Here is a 27760-nt window from a genome sequence, read left to right on the forward strand (position 1 = left end):
ATGAATGTGTTCCTCCTTGTTTGTTTATGTACCACATTACTGTGGTGTTGTCTGTTCTTATCAGTAATTGTCCTGGATGCAGGAAGTCCTTGAAAGCTGTAATTAAATTTATTACTGCTAGCATTTCTTATTGATTGATGTGAAAGTGCTTTTCCTTTTGGGACCATCTGCCCTGAATGCACCTGTCCTTCATGTGCGCCCCCCAGGCATAATCTGAGGCGTCTGTGGTTAAGAATTGTTTTGCTGGAGGCTTGCAGAATGGAAGGCCTGTGTTTACTTGACATGCTTGGGCCCACCATAGAAATTCCTTTTGCAAACATGGAATTATTGGTATAATTGCTTCCAAACCGTGACTGTGTTGAGACCATAGATTTTTTAGGTACCATTGACGTTTCCTCATATGCAGCTTTGCACATGGGATTAGAAGAATGCAAGATGCCATGAATCCCAGAGCCTGCAGGATTTTCCTTGCAGTAAGCCTGGTACTTTTTGCTAGTGTTTTGAAGTACTGAGATAGTTGCCCTTATTTTTCTGGCGTAAGATATGCCATCTGGGTGTTTGTGTCCAAGTTGGCACCCAGGAAGGTTATTTTCTGAGATGGTGTTAGTCTTGATTTCTCCTTGTTGATGGTATATCCCAGAGAAAGCAGTAACCGTGTCACATATGCCAGATGTTCCAGTAGTATCGTTTGCTGTCCGCTTGGATCAGGCAGTCGTCCAGATAAGGGTAAATTTGTATCCCTTGAAGTCTGCAGTAGGCAATCACTGATGCCAGGCACTTTGTGAATACTCTGGGCGCAGTAGATAAGCCAAAGGGCAATGCAGAGAATTGATAGTGGATTGAACCTGCAAGAAATCTGAGGTATCTTCTGCAGCTTTGTCTGATTGGGACATGCAGGTATGCCTCCTTGAGGTCCAATGTTACCAGCCAAAACTCCTTGCCCAGCATGGGAAGAAGTTGCTGTAATGTGAGCATCTTAAATTTTGGCACGAGTAGGAATGTGTTTAGGATGGATAAGTCCAAAATGGGTCTCCAGTCAGTTCCTTTTCTTGGTACCAGAAAAAGTCTTGAATAAAAACCTTGACCTTGTTGATGTGTAGGCACCTTTTGTATAGCTCTCATGTTTAGGAGCTTTGAAATTTGCAGTTGTGCCTCTGCCCTTTGATTTTGTGGCAGGTTTGGCATGCCTCTCATTTTTGGAAGAGTGTGAAATTGAAATTTGTAGCCTCTGTTTATAATGTCCAGTATCCATTTGTCTGTTGTGACAATATGCCAATTGCTTGCAAATAATGCTAGTTTCCCTCCCAAAGGTGCTGTCAGCTGAGACTTGCTTGGCATGGAAATGAGGGAGTCATTGGGTTTGCTTCCTGTATTGTTGTGCACTGTCTTCACCACCTCTTGGTGCTGGAGATTGCCATTGTCTGCCTCTATATGATCCTTGTGATTGTCCTCTGCCCCTTGTGCGTCTGTATCTACCTCTTTGGGGCTTGTCAGTGGCTGGAAAGGACCAGTTTTTTGAAGGCCAATTTCTGCTAAAACGTGGTGGTTGGACCTGTAAGAAAGCCTTGACAGTTTGCATAGATATGGCTTTTTCTTCCATTTTCCGTAGTATGTCCTCAGCATTAGTACCAAATAGTACATCCTTTTGTAAAGGAGCATCAAGAAGTTTAGCTTTCACATGATCAGGTAAATTTTGTTCCCTAAGCCAGACATGTCTGCAAATGACTGATCCTGTGGCAGCCGCTCTACTGGAAGCCTCTAGGGCATCATAACCACATTGTAAGGTGCGTTTACCCACTTGCTCCGCACTATGCATCATATCCTATAACTCTTTTAAATCTGGTTGTTCAGGTTGAGACATTTTGTTCCTTAATTGTGATAACAGGTACTGTTGATATTTAATCATATGAAACTGACAATTTAAGGCCCTCATGGCTAGGGTGGCCGAGGTATATACCTTTTTACCCCACCTTTCTAGAGATCTGGATTCCCTTTCTGCAGGGAGTGGATTCTTGGCAGTGGAGGCCTTTAATCCCTTGGGGCCTTGTGAAATGGTTTCAGGGTCAGCATTATGGCCTTTGTAGAGAAATTGGTGAGAGCTGGGTACTCTAATATCTATCAGGTTTTACTGGTGCAGGAGGCAGAGAATCAGGGTTAAGGCAAGCCTCCGAATAGACAACATCCAGTACATCCAAAACAGGGGGTATAGCCAGAGGTCTGTGCTGAGGTAACCAAAGAAATTCCCCAAGTCTTTTCTTGGAATCTGAAAAGTCTTGGCCTTCCCAATGGAAGTGTTCCCTCAAAGTATGCAAGGTTTCCCCAAAAGAAAAATCCTCAGGAGGAGATACAGAAGGAATGGACTATTCTGCATCCGAATCCTCAAAAGGGGAGTAAGAGTGTTCCCTCTGCATCAGAATGTTTTGATAAAATGGATCCCTGATCAGAAGAGGGAGATTCTTCCTCCACTCTGGGTCTCTTGTCAGGAGGGGGCTGAGAACCTCTGATAAGAGTAATTAAATCCTCAGCCATTTTAAGCATCTGTTTCTTAGGCATGGGTCCAGGAGATGGGCCCTGTGCAACAGGCCTCGTGGGATGCCTGGCTGCTTTGGATTTAGTAAAAGCCTTTATTGAAAAAGAAGATGAGGGCCTAAAGACACCATGGGTGGAGGTGGACCTGTCCACATTAGTAGGCTCGACATTAGCAGGGGCTTCGGTTGTAGTCTGGGAAAGGACCGAGGACCCAGCAGTCTCGGGTACCGAGAACACCGCCAAAGGAGTGTCGTCGGTAGTCAGGGACTGCAAAGGCGTCGCTGAGAACCGGACCACGTGTAGCCTGTTTTGGCGTGGTGTCGGCGGGGACCGCGGGTCTCGCGTGTCGGTCCTTTTCCTTGCGTTTTGGACAAAGCGGTAGTCGGAGTGTCCGGCGACATCTTATAATCAAAAGCTTTACCAAAGTAGTGTTGTGCGAAATCCGTCCGGCGATTGGTAGTGCGTTTATTAGAGGTAGCGCAAAAGCAACAGCCCGAGTGGTCGTGGTCTGGGCCCAAACAAGGTATGCAACGGAATGGAAATCCTTATGCGGTATTTGCTTCCCACAAGAAATACAATTATTAACTTTTTCTGACATCGGTCTGAGGCAAGAAAAGTTTTCCCAACGGGGTACTTAGCTTTAAAGAAGACTTCGGTTCCAATTTTTTCGTAATTCAGGAGCTGGCCGACCGGCACTTGCGAACTGCTTCTGCTTCGGGCACCGCACGGCAAAAAAGACTGAAGAACATGGCGTCGGCTGTGTCTTATATACTCTGGCCCTACTGACGTCAGAAGAGTAAGCGACGACACCGGACCAAGACTTTGGAATTCGGCCGACCGAGGGACCGCCTGACGGCTGAAAACCCATCTGTGATTACTGCAGCTGTATGCACGATGAACATCTGTGGTGTTGTCTGTATCAGGAGTTCTGGCAGGATACGGTATTTGAAGGCTGTCAGTGCATTCTGAACAGCTAACATTTCTTTTTGATTGATATGCAGGTAAATTTGCCCTGGGCTCCATTTGCCTTGAATGCATTTGCCTGCCAAGTGAGCCCCCCATGCATAGTCTGATGCATCTGTTGTCAGTTTGGACTGTGGGCGGTTGTGAGAAAGGGAGTCCCTTGTTGTGGTTTCAAGCTTCTGCCCACCAAAGGAAATCTTTCCTTAGGCAAGGAAAGATAGGAATCCCTGTTTCCAGGGTCCTGGGAAAGTCGACGAGAGACATTTTAAGTACTATTGAAGTTTCCTCATATGCAGTCTTGCATATGGAATCAGTAGAATACACGAGGCCATGAACCCTAGGGCTTGCAGTATTTTTCTTGCAGATAGCTGGGTTTGGGTGGCCAGTAGTTTGAAATAAGTTGTCAAATAAACCTGTTTTTCTGGAGTGAGGAATGCCATCTGGGAAGTTGTGTTCAAGCTTGCTCCTAGGAGTACAATCTTTTGGCTGGGTACCACATGTGATTTCTTTTCGTTGATGGTATACCCCAGAGAAGCTAGGAGTCTCTTTACAAACGTCAGGTGCTTAAGTAGCAATTCTTGACTGTCAGCCTGAATCAGGCAATTGTCCAACTTGAGTAAATTTGAATATTTCTCTGCCTGCAGTAAGCAAAGGCTGGAGCCAGGCACTTTGTGAATACCCTGGATGCAGCAAATAAGCCAAAGGGAAGTGCAGAAAATTGATGGTGCACACAGCCTGCCCTGAAACAAAGATATTCCTTGCAAGATTCCCTTATGGGGATGTGTAGATAAGCTTCTTTTAAGTCTAGGGTGACTAGCAAGGAGTCCTTGGCTAGCATAGGAAGGAGCTCCTGGAGTGTAAGCATTTTGAATTTTGGTACCACCAGGAAGGTGTTTAGGGATGACAGATCCAGAATAGGGCCAAGAGTTCTCTTTCCTGGGTACCAGGAACAGCCTGGAGTAGAAACCCTGTCCCCTTTGTTGTGCTGGCACAGCCTGATTAGCCCTGATACTGAGAAGAGAAAGTACTTGCATTTGGGCCTCTGGCCACTGGTTTGGAAGAAGGTCTGGCAATCCGCTTGGGGTTGGCAGAGTGGAAACAGAATCTGTATCCCAGGGATACAATGTTTAAGACCCATTGGTCCTGGGTAATATACTCCCAGTTTTTTGGATGCAGGGTGAGTTTTCCTCCTAGGGGTGCAAGTACTTGAGCATGGCTGGGAAGGATTAAGAACAAGTCATTGTGAACTTTTCCCATAGGGAGGTAGCTTATCACTCCCAGTTTTTGAGGAGAGAGCACTCCATTGTTTAGATCTGTGCATACCCTGAGACTGTAGTCTTTGTGGTCTGTTGCCCCTGGGTTAGGGCTGAGAAGGTCAGGGACTGGAAAGGACCAGTTTTTTTTTTTTTTTTTTTTTTTTTTTAAAGGCCAATGCCTAGTGAATATAGGTGGCTGTACCTGTAAGAAATTTTTTAGTTTGCATGGATGTAGCTTTTTCCTCCATCTTAAGAAATTCTTCTGCTTTAGAGCCAAACATTCTTGGTTTAATAGAGCAGCAAGTAATTTTGCCTCGACATGGTCTGGCAAGATTTGTTCCTTCAGCCAAGCATGCCTTCTCAGAACAGACCCAGTGACAGTAGTCCTGCAAGATGCTTCTAAGGCATCAAAACCATACTGCAAAGTAGGTTTCCCAACTTGGTTTGCAGAATGCATGAAGTCTTCTAAGTCCCTATTTTCTGCACAATCAGGAATCAACATTTTTTTTAAATAGATCAATAATATGCTGCTGGTACTTCAACACGTGAAACTGGCAATTTAAAGCCCTGATGGCAAGAGTTGCAGAGGTATAAACCTTCTTCAACCATCTGTATAGAGCCTTAGAATCCCTGTCCGAAGGGGTAGGGTTTTTGGCTGTAGAAGCCTTAATACATTTAGGTCCCTGGGAAATGGTCTCTGGATCCGCAGTGGGATTTTTAGAGAGAAATTTGTGAGACTCAGGTACTCCGTAGTATCTGTCAGGCTTTCTAGGACCAGGGGTAAGGCTGGATTCCATGAAGACATCATCTACAATATCCAGGACACAGGAGGAATAGCTAGAGGCCTACGCTGAGGCAAGTCTAAAAATTCCCAGAGTCTCTTTTTGGACTGTGGGTAGTCCTGGCAGTCCCAGTGGAAATGCTCTCTTCTTAGGGTATGCAAGGTTTCACCGAAAGAAAGGTCCTCGGGGGGTAGATAAGGGTTTGTGTCCTGGTAATCACAGGGGTCAGAGTCAGACTCATGGTCTTAAGAACCAGAAGGAAAATCAATTCTTGGTCTTTTACAGGAGGAAGGCTGGCTTCCCCTAATTAAAGTAATAAGGTCTTCAGCCATTCTAAGCATTTGTTTGTGGCGTGGGAGCTTGAGAATGTGCTTTGGTCGTCTGTTTCCTAGGCGTAGTGCGAACTCTGGGCCTGAAGTCAGTCGGTTTGATACTAACATCGGAAGGTCGGAATACACCCTCAGAAGCTGGTGCCTGCACAGCAGCTCCAGACCCATCCAAGGTAGAGACATCTGCAGGTTCCATAGTTGATGAAGCATCACGCGGCATACCGGACTCCGAATGGGTCTCAGTAGAAGCCTGCGAACCTGTAGAATCTGGTAACAGGGGCTGCGAAATCGCCTCACTGAGTACCGGCGGACTGGCGACTAGCTTAATGGAAGTGCCATCGGCAGTTTTGGACCTATACAGTCTGTCTTTATCTTTGCGTTTTTTGGAAGATTGGAAGTCGGATGGCTTACCGAAGCCATTTCGGAATACAGAGAACAAGAGCAAAAGAACTTGAGAGAAAAATAGCCCGATGACGAATAGTTCGGGTGTTGAACAAGGCACAAAACAGACAGCGAGGGACGTCATGGTCTGGGTCTAAACAGGTGACGCAGTAAGAATGAAAATCTCTGTGAGGTATTTGCTTTCCACAGGTAAAACAATTGTTAACTTTTTCTGACATGTTAGAGCAAGAAAAAAGGATCCCCAACGGGGTACTTAGCTTTAGAAGACTTCAGGTTTTGAAACTAGAAAACGAAAATTTCAGGTATCGGCCGACCGGCACTTGCAAACGATTTCTGCTTTGGGTTCCTCGTCTGCAAGTAAGACTGATGACACTGGCTGCCTGTTTTATTCCCCTGATGACCTACTTCATGGAAGAAGCGACCGCATCCGATACACAAATCCTAAGACTCTGGTATTCTGGCCGACTGCGGGCTACGTGCAGGCAGATAACCAAAGTGTGACGACTGCAACAGTGTAACACAAACATCTACTGTTATGGTAAACGCAACTTACAGTGTTGATCATTCTTATGGTGCGGTAGCCTATAGGTATTTGGCTAGAATACCACAGCTTATCTACTCTGGGAGGGGGTAGTCAAAGATCCAGAAGCCCCCTGAGTACAGAGCAAGTCTGTACTGGACCCGGAGAAGGAATCCAGTTTGTAATGCTTTGTAAATGAATAAATGAAAAATGATGCCTCTAGAATCTAGACTCCAACCTTTTCCAATATGCTAAAGATAAGGCTGTGGTAGAATATGCTTTGATTCTGCTTGGAATAAATATGCCATGGTAGAAACAACAAAAAGCAGCAGCAAGTGACAAACATCTTCAAATGGTCTGCTGTTTCTTTGCCCCATCATAAAGGATACTGTTCAGCTTTCCTAAAAGACTTTTCGGTGAATACCAGAACTGCCTCTACATTTCAAGAGTATTTCATTACTTTTTACATTCTGAATAGAAAATAGGGAGGCCTATAGGGCACAATTCAACAGAAACTCAATTACTGGCACAAATGAGGCTTTCTCCTTATGTAACCTTATTCCTACAGAAAACCACGGAGGACTCACTCCCATGACAGCTTGCAACTGATTCAAAGGAGATAAATTTAACTTTTCCAGCACAAAGATCCCAAGTAGGTGCTACCAGTTTCCTAGGATGTCTTGCATGTAAAATCCCCTTCAAGAACAGTTTGCCCAAAGACAGTGAAGAAAGGGGAGGGTCCATAAGCAGACATGCTGAAATGCAGACAACATGAACCTTGACAGAGGAATAAGACAGGCAAAAAGATAGCAACTCTCACAAACATTTAACCAATCATACACAACCCATGAATGGGGCCCTTGATAGGTATGTGGTGCAAACTAGAAAATATTTTCCACTTGCTAATATTTCTTAGTAGTAAGTTTTTTTTGTCTGCTTTAACACCTGCTGCATATACTCATGAAGGTGCCTAAAAAGGAACAAAACTGAATTATTCACACAGTCAGCTGTAGTTGTTTTAGACTGGGGTGCAAACTCCTCCTGTCATGAGGGGAGATCCAATTTGTCGAAGCTTGTGAAAATTACCCTTGGTCAATTCCATAAGATAGGAGGAACCACTGAAGCCTGCGCCAGAAGGAAGTCACCACAATCATTTTTGGAGAGTCTTTCTGAATCTTCAGAAAAAAAAAGCCCTCCACTGAACAAAATCTGAACACTCCCCCCAAGGAACGGTCCTGGTACTAGGGACAGCTGTAACTTCTGGATATTAAAAGTTCAGACCCACCTTTTGGATGTAATCCATGATAATTTACATAGCTGACAGGAATTCTGCTTGACAATGAACATGGATGAGAATCATCCAGTTAAGGACAGATGTGGACTGCACAAGTCCCGCAGAAGGCAATAACAGGTGCCAGACATTTAGTGAAATTGCTGGGACCAGTAAACAAGTCAAATGGTAAGGCAAAGAATTGGTAATGGGATCCCACTGGCCAGATGCACAGGAATCTCCTGATTGTGTAGAATAGAACATGAAGGTTCGTAAGCGCATAGAAGTTTACTAGGCTAATGGGCCTAGAGCCCTTATAAGCCTAGTCATATTCATCCTGAGTTATCGCAACTGTCCATGGTTAGGTGACTGAGTTTGCAGATGTGAGGGTCTATGATATTTAATAACTTTTTCTGTCCAGGAGGGACAAGGGCGCCACTTAAGGAGTGAATTGGCAGTCATCCATTCATTGATCTAGGTTGCGCTTTAACATGGTTATGGAGAGGGTCTGTTTCGAGTGAACTGGAAGCCTGTTCCAGAGAAGTGGCACACTCTAGGAGATGTACCTCCATCTCCAGTATGACCTGTTCATGTCATTGGCTAGGTTAAGATCTCTGGAGTGAGTGACCCTTGTACAGTTTGATCTACAAAAGTGCAGCATTTCCATCAGGGCCGGGTCAGAGACTGCCCTGTAAGCCAGGCACAGGTCACCCTTAGCAACCTGAAGGAGACAGTACAATGACAGAGCTTTAAGTCTTTCCACTAAGACTGACTGTGTACCCTGTAATTTCTTTGAGAGAAACATCTGTGGTCTTTCCAATTGTTACAGATGTCTGGATGCCCTTTTCTTAAGATGTGCCACATAAGACTTCCTTACTTCCATGGACACATGGCTTCAAGTTCAGGTTGCTATAAACCTGAATACCCAGATCACATACCACTGTCTACACTTAGGGGAGTGTTGTCTATAATGTAATTAGCAGGCATCTCAGCTTTCCCAAAGGGAATAATAATGCACCTTTGCATTTAACTTTAGTTTGTGGATTTGGCACCAATCATTTGTCTACGTTAACCATTTCTGCAGTATATTAACATCGTTGGGGGACTCTGACTGCTCCCAACTTAGCATAGTCTGAGAACGTGGTCAGCCACAGGCTGTCCAAATTTGCCTGGATTTCTGAAATTCCAAACAGTAAGGAGCCCAGCACAGAAGCCCGTGGAATGCCACTAGTGACTGGTCTTTTGCTAGAAGCATCGTAGACATCCTTCAGATCCAGAGTCACCATCCATAGCCCCAAGAGAATGAGTGGTGGAAACTTTTGAAGGGCCAATATTTTGGATTTTGGTACTACCAGAAACTTGCTTAGCTTTGATGAAATCTAGTATTCTTTTCCAGTGTGGAATGCCTGGACTTCATGAAGTCCCTGAGCCAGACTAAGTCCGATAATTAGACCTGGGTTGAAGAGCCAATGGATTCCAATCAACTTAGGCTGGGCAAAAATGCTCGTTTCTGGAGCTTGGGAGTTCTCAGTTTGGAATAGGCCTCACTGAGCAGACAGGCGGCAGAGACCTAAAGTTGGTTCCAAGACAGTTCTTCCCTCACAGTCACCATGGGGATATTTGTCCTCACTCTTAGTTAACAGGACTCTGGTTTAGAAGCCAAATGATGGCATATCAGCTTCGGACCAAACTGGCATCAGCCTAGTGATGGACTGGGCTAGAGTCATGGCAGCCTATCACAGTGAGGTGCCAGAGAACTCTGGCCTAACAGACAAAGGCTGCTGCAAAGGCACTTCACCTGTGTCTGTATGTCACAGTGGGGAAATCAGGCACCAGTGTCATCAGGCTCCCTGATGTCTTTCTCTTTTGGGTGTTTGAGGTGTTGTGGGCAGACAGCCTGGTATCTAATGGAAACCATCACATGCGAACGTCCAGCCCTACCAGACTCTAGATACTGCTGGTGGAATTCAGCCCTATGCTTAATAGTTTTATTATCAGACTTCACACAGAAACGATACATATGTTGTGTGGAGGCCCAAGGGAAAAATACAGTAAGAATGGAAATCCTTGTGGGGCAGTGGCTTCCCTCAACAATATTAATACAACAGTATAGAAAGATAAAGAGTATCCCCAATGGGGTACTTATCTGTAGACATTATAGCAAAAAAAGTTAACCAACAGGGTCTTGCAGACTATACAAGAAAGAATTAAAGATGGTGCCAGCAAACGTTCCTCATATCTTCAACGTCTGGATGTCAGATGGACAGGGACATCAGCCAGCTGGAGGAAAAGGAGGCTGACCACAGTATTTCGAGTTGGCCACGGGCTTCTGAAGAGCAGAAAAGACCCAGAATTTGACTGCAATACTGACTATGATGAACCATCTGAGATTACATAAACTAAGCATATACTTTCTAAGATCCTTATCTAGCCCTGTCTCTCCTGTCTCAGTTGAGCAAGGAGGGATTCCTGGCATTTAAGCATGCAAGACTGGGAACAGAGCGCCTTAACAGTCAGGGTAAAGTACAGTTGTGTATACATCATAAATGCAGATGTTCAAGTATATTCACTGTTGCAGTCATTACATTTGGGTAATCTGCCTGCAGGTAGCTCTCAGCCGGCCTGAATACCAGAGTCTTAGATTCCTGCATCAAATGCTGTCTCTTCTTCCATGACGTCAGGTCGTCAGGGGTATAAAACATGCAGCCGACATCATCAGTTTTTCCTGCCCCAGATGTCAGGTGCCCCCACAAAGGGAAGCAATTGTATACACATTACACCTCAATCAAAAAATACACCAGAAAGCTTAAAACAAGAAGCAAAGGTAGAGCCAGGAAAAGTCAGGGGGTTGGAGGGAGGGTAACCAGGACTGCAACAGTGAATACACTAACATCTACATCTATGGTAAGTGCACACAACTGTACTATGTTCTTCGCGTTTCACTGTTGCAGTCATTACACTTGGGTTGATTCCCAAAGATAAAGGGAGGAGGAAGTTGGAGAGCATTAGGGCCAGCTATTAAGCACTGCAAAACTGCAGTGGCAAAACCAGCTCGGGATTTAGAAAAAATAGGCATGTGGTAATGCTTGGTGAAGGTATGTACCGAGCTCCAAGTAGCAGCTTCTAGGATGTCCCTGGTAGGGACCCCTCTGAGAAAGGCTGTAGAGGTAAATGCAGCCTTGGTGGAATGTGACCTTATCCACTATGGGGTAGGTTTTCCATGGTGTTTATAGCAGAAAAGAAAGCAATGGGCTATCTATTTAGAAACAGTTTGCTTTGAAATGGCCTTCCACTCTGCCCCTGCAGCAAAGCCAACTAGAAGCTGTTCAGATTTTCTGAGAGGCTTAGTCCTGTCCAAATAAAATCTAAGTTGTCTGTGCACATCCAAAGCGTGCAGAATTCATTCTCCTTTGTTTTGTGGATTCAGGCAAAAGGTAGGCAAATGAATGGACTGATTTAGGGCCACACTAGACACCACCTTGGGCATAAAGGAAAGATTGGACCAGAGGGAAACCCTGTCTGCATGGAAGATAATGAAGGGCTCCACTGCCATGAGGGCCTGTAATTCAGACACTCTTCTTGCTTAAGTGATAGCTAGAGGGAAGGTTGTTTTCCAAGACAGGAATTTCAACTCTGCAGTTGCAGCTGGTTCAAATGGAGGGAGAGTGAGCTTTTCCAATACAAAGTTAAGGTCCCAGGCTGGAGTAGGGGCTCGCCTGGGAGGTCTTAAATGTTTATCCCCTCTGAAGAATTGCTTTAACAGGGGTTGATAGAAGAGGGGTGGTTCAGTATTATAATGTGCTGAAATTGCAGACACATGACTTTTAACTGACGAGAAGGATAGGCCCTTGTGGAGCATTTCTGTTAAATACGGAAGAATATGAGGTAAGCTGGGTACAGTAGTGCCAATACCTTGGGTCTGGCTCCACAAACAGTATCTTTTCCACTTTTCAGCAAAGGATTTTCTAGTACGTCTCCTTGCTTCCAGAATGACATCCAGCACCTGCTTACTGAAGGATGCTATTGGAGAGCTCAAGGAATTAGGCTGCAAGGTTCAGGGTTTGAAGCAGAGGGTGCAGAATCTGACCCGCCTGCTGGGACAGCAGGGAAGGTGTCAGAGGTAGGTGCCATTGATCCAGCAGTATCATGCTGCGCAAGAGGGGGTACACCAGTGCTGGCAAAGTCAGTCTGGTGCAATAAGTATTGCCCTTGGTTTGTCCTGTTTGATCTTTAGCAGAACCTTCGAGAGGAGAGGCAGAAGGGGAAAGGCATAAACAGAGAGGCTTTCCCAGGTAAAGGACAGGCATCCACTTCCCAAGCTTGACTGTGGGGAGTCCTTGTGCAGAATTTGTCCAATTGGTAGTTCTGGGGGGAGGCAAACAGGTCTATCGCTGGAATCACCATCATTTGTTCCTCGAGAGTGAATATTTCTGGTTCCAGTTTCCATTCGTGTGGGTCCATGCTTAGGTCGCCTGCCAGTGAATATAGCTTGTCTGGCAGGAATTGAGCTTCTAGGTGCACTTGGTAGCTCAAGGCCGTGTTCCACAGAGCCATGGCTAGTCTGCAGAAAGGGTAAGAGTGGGTTCCCTCCTGCTCGTTTATGTACCACATAACAGTGGTGTTTGTCAGGCTTTACCAATAATTGTCCAAGAATAATGTGGTCCTTGAAGGCTGTCAGAGCATTCTGTACAGCTAGCATTTCTTTTTGATTGATATGTGGGTGCATTTGACTTGGGTTCCATTTGTCCTGAATGCACTTTCCTGCCAAGTGAGCCCCCCATGCATAGTCTGATGCGTCTGTAAGGGTTTGGGCGGCAGGGGGTAGAGTGAATGGCAGTCCCTTATTTTGGTGGCAGGCCTCTGCCCACCAAAGGAACTCTATCTGTAGACAAGTTATGATAGGAATCATTGACTCTAGATCCTGATAATGTTGGCACCATAGGCTTTTTAGAGACCACTGTAGTTTCCTCATATGCAGTCTTGCATATGGAATTAGTAGAATGCAGGAGGCCATGAACCCAGAGCTTGCAGTATTTTCCTTGCAGATAGCTGGGTCTTTGTGGCCAGTAGTTTGAAGTAGGCTGTCAAATGAAGTTGTTTCTCTGGCGTGAGGTAGGCCATCTGTGAAGTTGTATTCAAGCTTGCTCCCAGGAATACAATTTGTTAGCAGGGTACAAGATGCGATTTCTTTTCTTTTATGGTGTACCCCAGAGAAGTTAGCAATTTCTGTACAAACGCCAGATGATTCAATAGTATGTCCTGGCATTCTGCCTGAATTAGACAATCGTCCAAGTACGGATATATTTGGATATTTCTTTGCCTGCAAAATGCAATGACTGGAGCTAGGCACTTTGTGAATACCCTGGGTGCAGTAGATAAGCCAAAGGGCAGTGCAGAGAACTGATAAGTGCATGCAGCCTGCTTTGAAGCATAGGTATCTTCTGCAAGACTCCCTTATTGGAATGTGCAGGTAGGCTTCCTATAAATCCAGTGCTGCCAACCAGGCATCCTTGCCTAGCAGAGGAAGCAGCTGGTGAAGAGTTTGCATCTTGAATTTTGGGATCACCAAAAATGTGTTTAGGATAGAGAGGTCCAGGATAGGACGTCAGGAGTTGTCTTTTCTGGGCACCAGGAAAAGTCTCGAGTAGAAACCTTGTCCCCTTTCCTCTTCTGGAACAGGCTGAATAGCCCTGATGCTTAAGAAAGAGTGAATTTGCTTTTGAGCCTCTGCCCACTGATTTGGGGGTAGATCTGGCCAACCGTTTGGGGTTGGTAAGGGGTGGAAGTGGAATCTGTATCCTTGGGAAACAGAATTTAAAACCCATTTGTCCTGGGTAATGAATTCCCAATTTTTTGCCTGCAGGGCAATATTTCCCCGTAAAGGAACAGACAGTTGTGCAGGGCTTGGAAGATTTAAAGTTAAGTCATTGAGACAGTTTACCATAGGGGGAGTCTTAACACTCGCTGCTTTGGAAGTGGGAGCCCCCCACTGCTTAGTCCTGTGAGTACCTTGGGACTGAAGCCTGGGTGAGCCACTGGTTCTGGGTTTGGACTGAGAAGGCTTGGAGGAGGCAGGAAAGGACCAATTTTTACGTGGCCAAAGCCTACTAAATTTGGGAGGCTGTACTTGTAGTAAATCTTAGCTTTTTCCTCCATCTTTTTAAGTACTACTTCTGCTTTGTTGCCAAACAGGTGGTGGTCTTGGTTTAAGGGAGCATCCAACAATTTAGCTTTAACATGATCTGGCAAAGATTGTTCCTTAAGCCAGGCATGCCTTCTAAGTACAGACCCAGTCATAGCAGCCCTGCAAGATGCCGCTAGTGAATCAAAACCACATTGCAAAGTATGTTTCCCAACTTGTTCAGCAGAATGCATTAAATCCTGTAAATCTATTTTCAGCACAGTCAGGGGATCAACATCATTTTCAGTTTAAGCAATCCAATAACATGCTGCTGATACTTTAACATATCAAACTGGCAGTTTAAAGACCTAATGGCCAAAGTTGCAGAAGTGTATACCTTCTAACCCCATCTATCCAGCGCCCTGGAATCTCTATCAGAATGGGGTAGGATTTTTGGCAGTAATAGCCTTAATGCCCTTGGGTCCCGGTGAAATGGTCTCAGGATCTGCAGCAGGATTTTTTAAGAGGAACTTGAGAGTCAGGAACCCTATAATATCTATCAGGTTTTCTGGGAGCAAGAGGTAGAGAGCCATGGGCCAAGCTAGATTCCGAGAAGGCATCATCAACAATGTCCAGTACAGGGCAGATAGCTAGAGGCCTGTGTTGGGGCAGGAGTAAGAAATCCCTAAGCCTCCTTTTAGAGTCAGAGTAATCCTGGTTTTCCCAGCGAAAATGCTTCCCAAAAGTATGCAAGGTTTCGCCAAAAGAGAAATCCTCTGGAGGGGAGGCAGAGGGAATAGAGTCTTCTGCATCAGAATCCTCATAGGTAGATAAGGGCAAATCCTGGTCATCAGAGGAAACAAATTTCAGAATCCTGATCAGAAGAATCATAAGAAAACTCAGTCCTAGGTCTCAGAGGGGGAAGGGTGGTTTCCCCTGATTAGAGTAATAAGGTCTTCAGCCATTCTTATTTGTTTTTTCAAGGCATAGAGGCCTGACCATGAGGTCTGGGCATCTGTTTTCTAGGCATGGATCGAGTTTTAGGCCTTGAAGAAGATAGTGTCAGTTTAATATGCAAATCAGTAGGTCTGAATACACACTCAGAAGCCGGTGCCTGCACAGCAGCTCCAGACCCATCCAAGGTGGTAGAGACATCCGGAAGATCCACAGTTAAAGTATCTCGCGGCATACCGGACTCCGAATGGGTCTCAGTAGAGGCCTGCGAATCTGAAGTAGCGGGCATCAGGGGATGCAAAAGTGCCTCAGAGTACCAGCGAACTGGCGACTAGCTTAGGAGAAACGTTGTTGGCAGCTTTGGACCTATGTGGTCTGTCTTTATCTTTGTGTTTTTTCGGAATGTCAGTAGTCTGGTGGCTTATCAAAGACATATCTGGATAATTGAACAGAGTACCAAAATATTTAGAAGCGTAAATAGACAACAAATAGTTTGTTGTTTAAATAAGGCACAAAACCGACAGCGAGGCACGTCGTGGTCAGTGCCTAAGCAAAGAATGCAGTACGAATGAAAATCTTTGAGGTATTTGCTTTCCACAAGAAATGCAATTAACTTTTACTGACATCGGTTTAGAGCAAAAAAATGTTTCCCCAACGGGGTACTTAGCTTAGTTGAAGACTTCGGTTCTGAAACTCGAAAGCGAAAATTTCAGGAGACTGCCGACCGGCACTTGCAAACTGCTTTTGCTTCGGGCACCACATGGCAAGAAAGACTGATGAAATGGCATCAGCTGCATGCTTTATACCCCTGACTACCTGACATCATGGAAGATGGGACAGCAACTGACACAGGAGCCAAGACTTTGATAATCAGGCCGACTGAGGGCTACTGCAAGCAGATAACCCAAATGTGATGACTGCAACAGTGAGACATGAAGAACATCCTGGTAGGTATTGTGCTAACAGGTGTATCTGCATGGAAGAGGCTGTGAGCCAAAGGCTCAAGGCCAGTCTGCAGAGAGGGCAGGAGCGAGTCCCTCCCTACTTGATGTACCACATCACAGTAGTGCTGTCTGTTTTGATCAGAAGAACCCCTGGAGAGAGACTGGGTTTGAAACCCATCAGACATGCTGCACAACCATCTCTTTTTGATTGATGTGCAGGGGGGATTTGCTGTGGGCTCCATTGGCCCTGTATGTACCTGCCGTCCAGGTGTGCACCCCAAGCATAGTCTGATGCGTCTGTGGTGAGGGTCTAGGAGCGGGGTGTGGGAAGAAGGGCAGTCCCTTGTTGTGGGAGCATGCTGTTGCCCACCAAAGAAATTCCTTTCTGAAGGAAGTAACTATAGGTAGAAGAGTTTCCAGGTCTTGAGAGTGTTGACACCAAAGGCTCTTTAGGTACCACTGAAGTTTCCTCATATGCAGTCTGGCATATGGAATGAGGACTATGCAAGATGCCATGAACCCAAGAGATTGCAGGATTTTCCTTGAAGAAAGCTGGGGCCTGGTGGATAGTTGAAAGAAGTAGGCTGACAGGAAAAAATGTTTCTCTGGTGCAAGTTATGCCACCTGGGATGCTGTGTCCAGACTTGCGCCCAAGAGGACTATCCTTTGGGTGGGCACCTGTTTTGATTTCTTTTTGTTGATTGTGTACCCTAGGGAGGTTAGTAGACTCTTTACAAAGGTCAGGTGTTTAAAGCAGCTTTTCCTGGCTGTCTGCCTGAATAAGGCAGTTGTCAAAGTAGCGGTAAATTTGAATATTTCTGTGTCTGCAAAAGGCAATGGCCGGAGCCAGGCATTTTATGAAAACTCTGGGAGCAGTAGATAAGTCAAAGGGAAGAGCAGAGCAAGTACAGTTGTGTACACTTACCATAAATGTAGATGTTAGAGAGTGTATTCACTGTTTGTCATCACACTTGGGTTATCTGCCTGCAGGTAGCCCTCAGTCAGCCCGAATACCAGAGTCTTGGGATTTCTGCGTCGGATGCGGTCGCCTCTTCCATGACATCAGGGGTATAAAACATGCAGCACATGCCATTACATCACTTTTTCTTGCCCCAAATGTCAGGAGGTCCCAAAATAGGAAGCTATTACATGGTGTGGAACACCTCCAGTAAAAAGTAAATACCCTGCCATAAAAGATGGTCATAAAGTGGATAGGTAGAAAGGATAGAGAAAGCCAGGGGACTGGTGGGAGGGAAACCAGGACTGCAACAGTGAATACACTCGAACATCTACATTTACGGTAAGCGTACACAACTGTGCTATGTTCTTCGTGTTTCACTGCTGCAATCATCACACTTGGGTTGATTCCCAAAGCTGAAGGGTGGAGGCAGTCAAGAAGTGTTGGGGCTGGCTAGCAGGCCTTGAAAGACTGCTGTAGTAAATCCAGCTCTGGATTTAGAAAAAAATACGTAAATGTTAATGCTTGGTGAAGGTGTGTACAGAACTCCAGGTTGCAGCTTCCAGGACGTCCCTGGTAGGGACTCCCCTGAGAAATGCTGTAGAGGTTGAAGTAGCTCTAGTGGAATGAGTTGTGATCCCGAGAGGGGTAGGTTTCCATGGTGCTTTTAGCAGAAATGGATGCAGTGCGCTATCCATTTCAAAATGGTTTGCTTCGAAATGGCCTTGGCCCTCTGCCCCTGTAGCAAAGGTGACTAGCAGCTGGTCAGATTTTCTGAAAGGCTTAGTCCTGTCAAGGTAGAACCTGAGCTGTCTGTGCACATCCAAGGAGTGCAGGATCCTTCCCCTTTATTCTGAGGATTAGGGAAAAAGGTTGGCAAATGGATGGATTGGTTTAAAGCCACAGTGGATACCACCTTGGGCATAAAGGAAGGGTTAGTTCGGAGGGGAAATCCTGTCAGCATTGAAAATAATGAAGGGCTCCACTGCCATTAGTGCCTGTAACTCAGACACTCTTCTTGCTGAAGTAAATAGCTAGAGGTAGGGCTGTTTTCCAAGGGAGGAAGTTTAACTCTGCTGAAGCAGCAGGTTCAAAAGGGGGAAATGTGAGCTTCTCCAGTACAAAGTTAAGTTCCCAGGCCAGGGTGGGACCTCTCCTAGGGGGCCTTAAATTGTTAGCTCCTCTCAGGAACTGCTTGAGAGGGTGAGAAAAGATAGGAGGCCTCAGTATTATAATGAGCTGAGATGGCAGAGGCATGAATCTTAATGGAGGAAAAGGATAGGCCTCTGTGGAGCAGCTCTGCTAGGTAATCAAAGATTTGAGGTAAGTTGGGCACAACTGTGTCCTTTCCTTGAGACGGACTCAACGAACAATACCTTTTCCACTTTTCAGTATAGGATTTCCTAGTACCAGGCCTTCTGGCCTCAAGGATGACATCCAGCACCTGTTTGCTGAGGGATGCTGGTGATGTATTCAGGGGATACACCAGGCTGCAAGGTTTAGGGTTTGCAGCTGTGGAAGCAAAATCTGTCCCACCTGCTGAGAGGGCAGGGAAGGTGCCTGATGTAGGTGCCAGGGTGGCACTGCTGTCAGACTGTGTAGGAGTGGGGTACCAGTGCTGGCGAGGCCAGTCTGCTGCAATAAGGACTGCTCTTGGGCTGTCCTGTTTGATCTTGAGTAGTACTTTTGAGAGGAGGGACAGAGGAAGAAAGGCATAAATTGAGAGGTTTTCCCATGTAAAGAACAGGGCGTCTACCTCCCAGGTTCTGCTGTGGGGGTCCCTGGTGTAAAACATGCTCGATTGGTGGTTTTGGGGGGAGGCACAAAGGTCCACCTCCAGTGTTCCCCACCTCTGGGTTAGAAGTTTGAATGAGTTGGGTTCCAGTTTCCACTAGTGAGGGTACAGTAGATTTCTGCTCAAGTCGTCTGCCAGTGAATTTTGCTTGTCTGTCAGGAATTGAGCTTGTAGGTGCACTTGGATGCTCAAGGCTGTGTTCCACAGAGCCATGGCTAACCTGCAGAGTGGGTAAGAATGACTTCCGCCCTGCTTATGTACCACATAACTGTGGTATTGTCTGTCTATCAGTAGCTGTTCTGGAAGAATAAGGTATTTGAAGACTGTCAGAGCATTCTGTACAGTTAGCATCTTTTTTTGATTGATATGCAGGGGAATTTGTTCTGGGCTCCACTTGCCTTGAATGCATTTGCCTGTCATGTGAGCCCCCCATGCATAGTCTGATGCGTTTGTTGTCAGGGTTTGGGCGGCGAGGGGTTGAGTGAAAGGAAGTCCCTTGTTGTGGTTGCATGCTTCTGCCCACCAAAACTCTGCCCTTAGACAATGTATTACAGGAATCACTGTTTCCAGGTCCTGAGAATGTTGACACCAGAGACTTTTTAAGTACCACTGAAGTTTCCTCATATGCAGTCTTGCATATGGAATTAGCAGAATGCATGAGGCCATGAACCCTAGGGCTTGCAGTATTTTCCTTGCAGATAGCTGGGTTTTGTTGGCCATTAGTTTGAAACAGTTTGTCAAATGGACCTACTTTTCTGGAGTGAGGAATGCCATCTGGTAAGTTGTGTTCAAGCTTGCCCCGAGGAATACAATTTGTTGGCTGGGCACCTGTTGTGATTTCTTTTCGTTGATTGTGTACTCCAGTGAAGTTAGAAGTCTTTACAAATGCCAGGTGCTAAAGTAGCAATTTCTGACTGTCCGCCTGAATCAGGCAATCGTCCAAGTATGGGTAGATTTGAATATCTCTCTGCCTGCAGTATGCGATGGCTGGAGCCAGGCATTTTGTGAATAATCATGGTGCAGTAGATAAGCCAAAGGGAAGTGCATAGAGCCTGCCCCGAAACGTAGATATTTCCTGCAAAACTCCCTTAAGGGGATGTGCAGATAAGCTTATTTTAAGTCTAGGGTGACTAAAGTACAGTTTTGTACCTACCATAAATGTAGATGTTCGAGGATCCCCATTGCTGCAGTCCTTATGGGTATAGTCCCCGTCCACAGTCGCGAATATAAGAGAGTATAAGGCTGGCGTGCGGTCAGGCGCGCGGGCCTGGCGTGCGATCGTACCAGGCGCTATATGACGCATGACCGACGCCATATCTTCTTTTTTTTGATTTCTGCCCCAGATGAATTAAAAAAAAAAAAAAATACACCAAAAATACCTAATATAAAAAATATATACAATATATACAAATATATATACAAAAATATAACATACACCCCCCTACACAACCACCCCAGGAGGAGTAAAGGGGAGAGCACATCTACATTTCCTCGAACATCTAAATTGTACTACATCTACATGGTGTACTTGTTGTGCACGTACCCCCATGTTCTTCCCTCCCTGCCAGTCCCAATCCCAAAATCATAGGAAAGCAGGAGGCTAACATCATAAAAAGAAGCAGGAGCTGACAACATGCCAACATGCCTTGCAAAATACGCTAGTAGAACCAGCCCTAGGTAGATAGTGAGGTAGGAGTGCTGCTTTAAAGTATACTAAGACTCCAAGTACTTAGTTGCATCCAATATTATGTTACCACAGGAATGAGGCCTAATCCCAGTGGAGCCTCAGTTGCCATAGTGGGGCCTAATCAATCAAAAATGGCATGCAATGGCCAAAATAAAAAGAAGACAAAATGCAATCCACCCACCAATCCACCTTTTGAAACAAACAACAAAACAGACTGCCACAAAAGCAAAAAAAACAAAAGAAACAAACAACTGCTGAGACTGCCTTTAAATAATAGCATAACAGTGCCTGTAATTTAAAAATCTGGCCAAAATCTTTTAAAAATTATTAGTTTCCCCTTTAAAAAGTAGCTAATGAATAGTTAAAAATTAAAAGAAGACCTAGCGCCACACTAGAAACCACCTTAGGCATATCAAAAAATGATTACCTATCCGAATGAAAATCAAAATGGGACAATCCTTGCGGGCCTGCTGCTCAGAGAGCAGTCTTCTCAGAGTAATAGCTTTCAAGAAAAGCCAGTAGCCGCAGAGTCAAAGGTGAATTCAGCAGTAGCCAACACAACTCAAGATCCCAAGCAGGTTTCCGCTACAAGGTAGGGTCCCAATAATTTCTTACCCCTCCATTGGGGGAACAAATTCTTTGCCCCTCGAAATGGGCAACAATCATAGTGAGCTAAAATTGCTGCATGTGAATCTTAATGGCTGAAAATAACTTTGCGGATCTTAATGGAAGAGAATGAAGAGCCACCTCATACTCAGTAAAGAAACCTGCAAATTCTTTGCTGTACCAAAACCCAAAATCTAAAATTCTTTTCTGTAAATAAAAATCTTGGTTTGTTGCCTTCCATTCTCACATCACTAATTAAAATAACTTGAGGAAATACTTTCCTCAACTTATTGACTTCCAGAATCAGGCTGTTAGATGAAGAGAATAAGCACAACCTGCTAGATGAAGAGAGTGAAGCTTGACATAAACAGAGAATATGAAGGGCTGAGAGAACAGAGAGAGAACTAGACCTAGGGGAGATGTGATGCCTTTAAGAGACCAGTAAGGGCCTATCACCATTACCCTTTGAGGCCATGGATCTGACCTCAAAATCATCCTCCTTGTGAAGAGGAAGGCATATAAGGCCTTTGGAGAAGAGGCAACCACAAAGGCTTGATCCATTTTTATCGGGTGGTATCTTGGAAGTTTGCGTGTGGTGGAAACCCCTTTGTGTTTATTGGTGGCATGGTGGTCTGTGTCTGGAGGATCCATGAGTGGAGTGGGTTGATGAAAACATGTTGAATCCACCATGTACATAGACAGATTTTCCTAGGCAGGGATCCATGATTTGTCTGTCTGACATCTCCATGAAGAAACACTGTTTGAAGCAGTTGCAGAGTTAGTTGTTGGTCTCATAAAATCATTGCTTTTTGCATAAAGGCAGGCACACTGTTCCCCTTGCTTGTGTGCCCGCATGATGACAGCTGTGTGTTTGTGTTGTTGCTTACCTGCAACCAGGAAAAGAAAATGCTCTTAGGAGCTAGATTGGCATGGACTGCTAAACTCCTTCATTCATGTTGATATGTAGATGGTGCATGTTGCCACTTAGTCTGCTATCCACTTTCCCATTTCTTTAGATCCAAGCCATTGAAATGGGCATCTGTTGTAAACATCTCCCTAAATCTGATTGTTAGCAGCTGAGTCCTTGTTTAGGTGACATTCCCAATGTCACAAAATTCTTTTTTTTGGGCAAGGTATTGAATGAAATGACAGTTCCAAATCCTGGCAGTGCTGTGTCCATGCATTTTTTCTGATACCTTCCTCATACTTGACAATATGCAGGGAAGCACCATTGTAGAGATGCCATATGCTATTACCTTGAAAGGCTACCAGGAAATCAAGAGCATATGACTGATATACTAGTTGATGGTCGATAGTGAACTCTTTGTTTGTGATTTGTTTGTTGGGGTTAAAAGGCTGTCTCCACTGATTGACATGTCTGAGGAGAAAAGATAGACTGGAGTTTCTTTCACTCTACTGGACTTTATTTCGATCTTAGCACTGTACTCCTTATCACAGAGACCATATACTTTCTTTTGACAGAAGGAGTCTTCCTTTCACAACCACAAATGTCAGGCCAGATAAGGATAAGGATTTGCCTGAAGCCAGAATCACTGGAATGAAGGCTTTCCTTGTCTCTAGGCACATGCAGAAGATCAAAGACAAGGCAGAACTAAATATTGATACAATGGAAACTTCTAGCTATGAAGGAGATGAAGTACTTTGTGAGATCTATGCAGTTTAGATGAGATCTTTCATTAAGGTAAAGTGATATACCATGGGCAAGCCTTAGCTGTTTATAACGTCAACATCTTGAAAGTCTAATGTCAGAAAACAGTTTGAATTCCACGGTTAAAAAACTGTTGACAAGAACAGGCCTTGAATAATGCTCCACGTGTTACCCTTTGAGATCTTGAATATGGTAATGTCAGTGATCTATTCCATTCCCCTTTCTGAATGGGCTGTAAATTGAATGGCTTGGAAAGGAGGGCCTTTGGAGAAAAAAAATGAGGCTCTTCTGATTAGGAAAGTGGCTGATTGGCGGAGCTAATTTTGGTTGAGGAATTAAAATGTGATTTTCTTTGAATTCAGGAGGCCCTTCTCTAGGATAAGACTGCAAGGAGTGATTGATGGCCAAAGTAGATGAGTCATTGGGGATTGAATCCCAAAGGACTTGGAGGCTGAACTCCTGGGTCCTTTTTAGTGTTTCTGAAAGGACTGCCTAAAAGACTCATGAGCCCTTTCCTACCTGTCTAGAAAAACCCCTGAACTTGGGAATCATAGCCCTTCACACACTGCACCAACCTGTAATAAACGGTGCACCTGCAAAAAAAAATGCAGCAGTTTGCATAGACTTAGCTTTGTCCCAAAGCCTTACCTGCAAAAAAAATCTGGGGCATGCATGCAGACAAACAAGTCCTAAATGTGTTAAATTTAAAAGCTGCTTCCTGGGCTTCACAAGCAAAAAGCTACTCCTGAAGCTTTGTATGTAATCCAAGGAAACTGTACAGCATCAAAACCAGCCACCTTAGGCCGCACCACACAATTTCACAGTTAAGACTTGAACCAAATGCGAGGACTCCACAGAAAGGACACCACAACCCTAGCATCACCTTACCCTGGAATTGTATGGCACTCAGTAATTCACCCACCTATTTTGCTCAACAGAAGAAGGAAACTCATCACCTGAGGTTTTAACGTACGAAAAGATCTTATTTCTGCTTTTTAGCATGTGAGAACTCTTTTTCAACACTCTCAAGTTTTTAAACGACCTGCGCTCCTTCACTTGTTGAGAAACAGTGCCTTTTGAATCGCCTGAGGTGGGACCTTTAATTTTTATCCTTCGGGCACATGGTTTTGCCTGGCAGGACTTATACTCTACAGGAGGTCCGCCCTAGGATTTCAGTTAGGCTCTGCAGGAGCATCGGGCACCATTCCTTTGGGAGGGGCTACTTCTACTAAAGAGTTAGAAACAAGGTTCATGCTTGCAGGAATAAGAAAGAATCTAAGGCCATTTAATAAGACCCCTGAGGCCATGCAGAGTAGAATGAAGAAAGAGCTGGGAGGCCTTTTTCCTGAATCACCACACTTGCCACCTTCAGTGTGGAATGATCTGCAAGTCTTCCATGAAGACTCTGAAATGAGAATCACTGTTTAAAGAAAGCAAACTCTGTGGAACACCTCGTTCAGAAGTAGAATACTCAGTGAAACTCCTAACTGTAATCAAAAATCCTCTCTCTTGGTTTTACTGTAGGAAGGTTATCACAGTGGTTCATAGCACTGGAAGTGGTGGCCCCTGCCCAAATAGAGAAATCCAGAAGCTTATGATTTAGGCCCACAAATCAAAGAAGAGTTGGGTACAGAGGAGAAGGCGGGCCTCACCTACCTCAAGAGCCGAAGTTTCTGCACTTTTTGGCCCATGCAAACACCTGCTTAACCTCTGAAGAACCAGCTAAGAAGGAGTCCGGGAAGCCCCTCAAGCTGGCTAAACCCGCCTGAGAAACCTCAGGCACAGTACGGGCGGGCAACTCCCTTGAACGGCAACATATGCAAAACCTCCACCGCACCTTTGCCTAACCTCTTGCTAATAGTGCGGTGCGGTTCACCACTGGGCGGCAACTGTTAACCCTTCGCTCAGGCCCCAAGCAAAGCGGAGCTGCTCATCTGATTTTATTAAAGAACCTTTCCCACCAGCGGCATGGCACAGCACTAACCTCCATCCCCTAATGCGAGCGCTTGTAAACCAGAAAATGATGTTTCCAACAACGGGTACGTACTCAACCTCTACTGGGTCCATAGTAAACGAAGTTTGGAAATATATCAAGCATAACGAATACCAGCAATTCAGCAGTGGACCATCTGGCTGGCTGAGGGGATAGAAAAAAGCAAAATGTTCACAGTACCCTGCCTTGCAGGCTTAGCCAACCTGAAACTCAGTTACGAACTTTTCCGAACGCCAACCTGGTCTGAAACTACTCACTGCAAAATGCTCTGCAGCAAAAAAAGCGGCAAAAACACTCGGGATACATGCGCATTGAGTACCCTACTCCTGACGCGTCAGTCCAGTAAGGTTGACCGCGCGATCAGCGCGGACTCTGGTCCAGTCATCCTTAGCTAGCATAGGAAGAAGCTGTTGCAGTATAAGCATTTTGAGACCACCAGAAAGGTGTAGAAATTGATAGATCCAGGATAGGGTGCCAAGAGCTCTCTTTTCTGGGCACCAGGAGCAGTCTGGAGTAGAAACCCTGTCCCCTTTGTTCTACTGGAAAGTACAGTTGTGTACCTACCATAAATGTAGATGTTCGAGTGTATTCACTGTTGCAGTCATTACACTTGGGTTATCCTGCTGGCAAGCTACCCGCAGTCGGCCTGAATTCCAAAGTCCTGGTCCGGCATTGGTTGCTGTTGCTTCTTCCCTGACGTCAGTGCGCCAGGGGTATATAGGATGTAGCAGACGCCATTTTCTTCAGTTTTTCTTGCCCCAGATGTCAGGTGCCCCCAAGAAGGCAGGCAATACATATTGCTTATAAAAACATACAGCAAAATAAAAATAATACCCTCATCTACAAGCAAATACACCACATAGGTTGTATAGGATAGAGAAGTATAGATAAGTCCCAGCAAAGAAAGGGGGATGGACGGTGGGTAACCTGGACTGCAACAGTGAATACACTAACATCTACATTTATGGTAGGTACACAACTATACTATGTTCATCGTGTTTCACTGTTGCAGTCATTACACTTGGATTGAATCCCAAAGCTGAGGTAGGGCGGCTGGGCCTAAATAGGATTAGGAGTGGCTATGAGGCCCTGCAGAACTGCAGTGGCAAAGCCTGCTCTGGATTTGGAGTAGAGGTAAGTGATAATGCTTGGTAAAAGTGTGCACTGAACTCCAAGTTGCAACCTCTAGAATATCCTTGGTTGGTACTCCTCTGAGAAAGGCTGCTGAAGGTGCTGCTGCCCTGGTGGAATGTGGCCTAATATTCTTAGGCACTGACTTGCCGTGCTGTGCATATTAGAAACAAATGCAGTGTCCTATCCATTTTGAAATAGTCTGCTTTGAGATAGCCTTTCCTTGTGATCCTGCAGCATATGCCACAAACAGTTGCTCAGTTTTTCTGAAAGCTTTTGTTTTGTCCAAGTAGAAGCGTAGCTGTCTGTGCATGTCCAAAGAGTGCAGAAGTCTCTCCCCTTTATTCTGGGGATTTGGATAAAATTTTGGCAAATGAATGGTTTGGTTAAGAGCCACACTGGATACTACCTTTGGCATAAATGTTGGGTTTGTCCTTAGAGAAACCCTGTCCGGATGAAAAATGATGAAAGGTTCCACTGCCATTAATGCCTGTAACTCAGACTCTTCTTGCTGAAGTTATTGCTAGGAGCAGAGCAGTTTTCCATAAAAAGTTTATATCAGCTGTATTGGCTTGCTCAAAAAGAGGCAGTGTGAACTTTTCTAAGACTAAGTCGAGGTCCCATGTATGTATAGGTGCTCTCCTTGGGGGTCTTATGTTTTTTGCCCCTCTGAGGTATTGTCTTAGCAGTGGGAGAGAGAAAATAGGAGGTTCCGTATTGTAATGAGCTGAAATGGCAGAGGCATGGATCTTAACTGATGAGGATAGGCCTTTGTCCAGCATCTCAGTTAGGTATTGTAAAATCTGAGGAATATTTGGAACAAGTGTTTCGAGTCCTTGTGCCTGGTTCCAAGCACAGAATCTCTTCCATTTTTCTGCATAAGATTTCCTGGCGCTCGGCCTCCTGGCATCTAAAATGACATCCATAACAGCTTTAGAGAGAGATGTGGTCTGAGTGGCTATATTATCTGCCAAGCAGCCAGATTTAAGGTTCTGAGTTGACTGTGCAGAATCTGATTGTTTTGTTGAGTAAGAAGATGAGGAATTTGAGGTAAAGTCCAGGCTGGGCCTTGAGACAAGCTCTTTAGGATTGGGTACCAGTGCTGGTGTGGCCAGTCTGGGGCAATCAGGATAATTTTTGGCTTCTCTTGACTGACTTTTAGGAGCACCCTGGGAAGGAGAAGTAGTGGTGGAAAGGCATAAACTGATCAGGTTTTCCAGCTGAATGATAGAGCATCCACTTTCCATGCTTGTGCGTGATAAGTCCTTGTGCAGAATCTCTGTAGTTGGCAGTTGTGGGGGGAGGCAAAAAGATCTATGTCTGGGCATCCCCATTTCCTTGTTATCGTGCTGAAGACCTGCGGATTTAGTTTCCACTCGTGAGGATCCATGAGGTTTCTTGCTTAGTTCGTCTGCCAGAATATTTTTCTTTCCTGGCAGGAATTGTGCCTGCAGATGTACTTGATAGGTCAGTGCCGTGTTCCCCAAAGTCATGGCTTGCCTGCAGAGGGGGTAGGAATGTGTGCCACCTTGCTTGTTTATGTACCACATCACTGTGGTATTGTTAGTCTTTAGTAATAGTTGTCCTGGATGTAGTAGATCCTTGAAGGCTGTCAGGGCATTCTGTACAGCTAGCATCTCTTTTTGATTGATGTGAAGATGCATTTGTTCTGCGGGCCAAGTGCCCTGAATACATTTTCCTGCCATATGTGCCCCCCAGGCATAATCTGATGCATTTGTTCATGTCTGCCTGGCTGTGGGTAAAGTGAAAGGCTGTCCCTTGTTGTGGTGACAGGCCAGTGCCCACCATCGAAACTCCTGTTGCAGGCAGGGGCAATGTTGAGTCCAAACA

At 45.1% G+C, this 27760-nt stretch overlaps 1 protein-coding gene across 1 annotated transcript in view; it reads right to left on the reverse strand.

Annotated features, from left to right (window-relative positions):
* Nucleotides 1–27760, reverse strand: part of KANSL1 (KAT8 regulatory NSL complex subunit 1) — a 1638220-nt gene that overhangs the window by 141757 nt on the left and 1468703 nt on the right. The gene's annotated exons all lie outside the window — the stretch shown is intronic.

Source organism: Protopterus annectens, chromosome 2.part0 (genome assembly GCF_019279795.1).
Source record: "Protopterus annectens isolate FY-2018-M chromosome 2.part0, PAN1.0, whole genome shotgun sequence".
In the NCBI taxonomy this organism is placed as follows: domain Eukaryota; kingdom Metazoa; phylum Chordata; order Ceratodontiformes; family Protopteridae; genus Protopterus; species Protopterus annectens.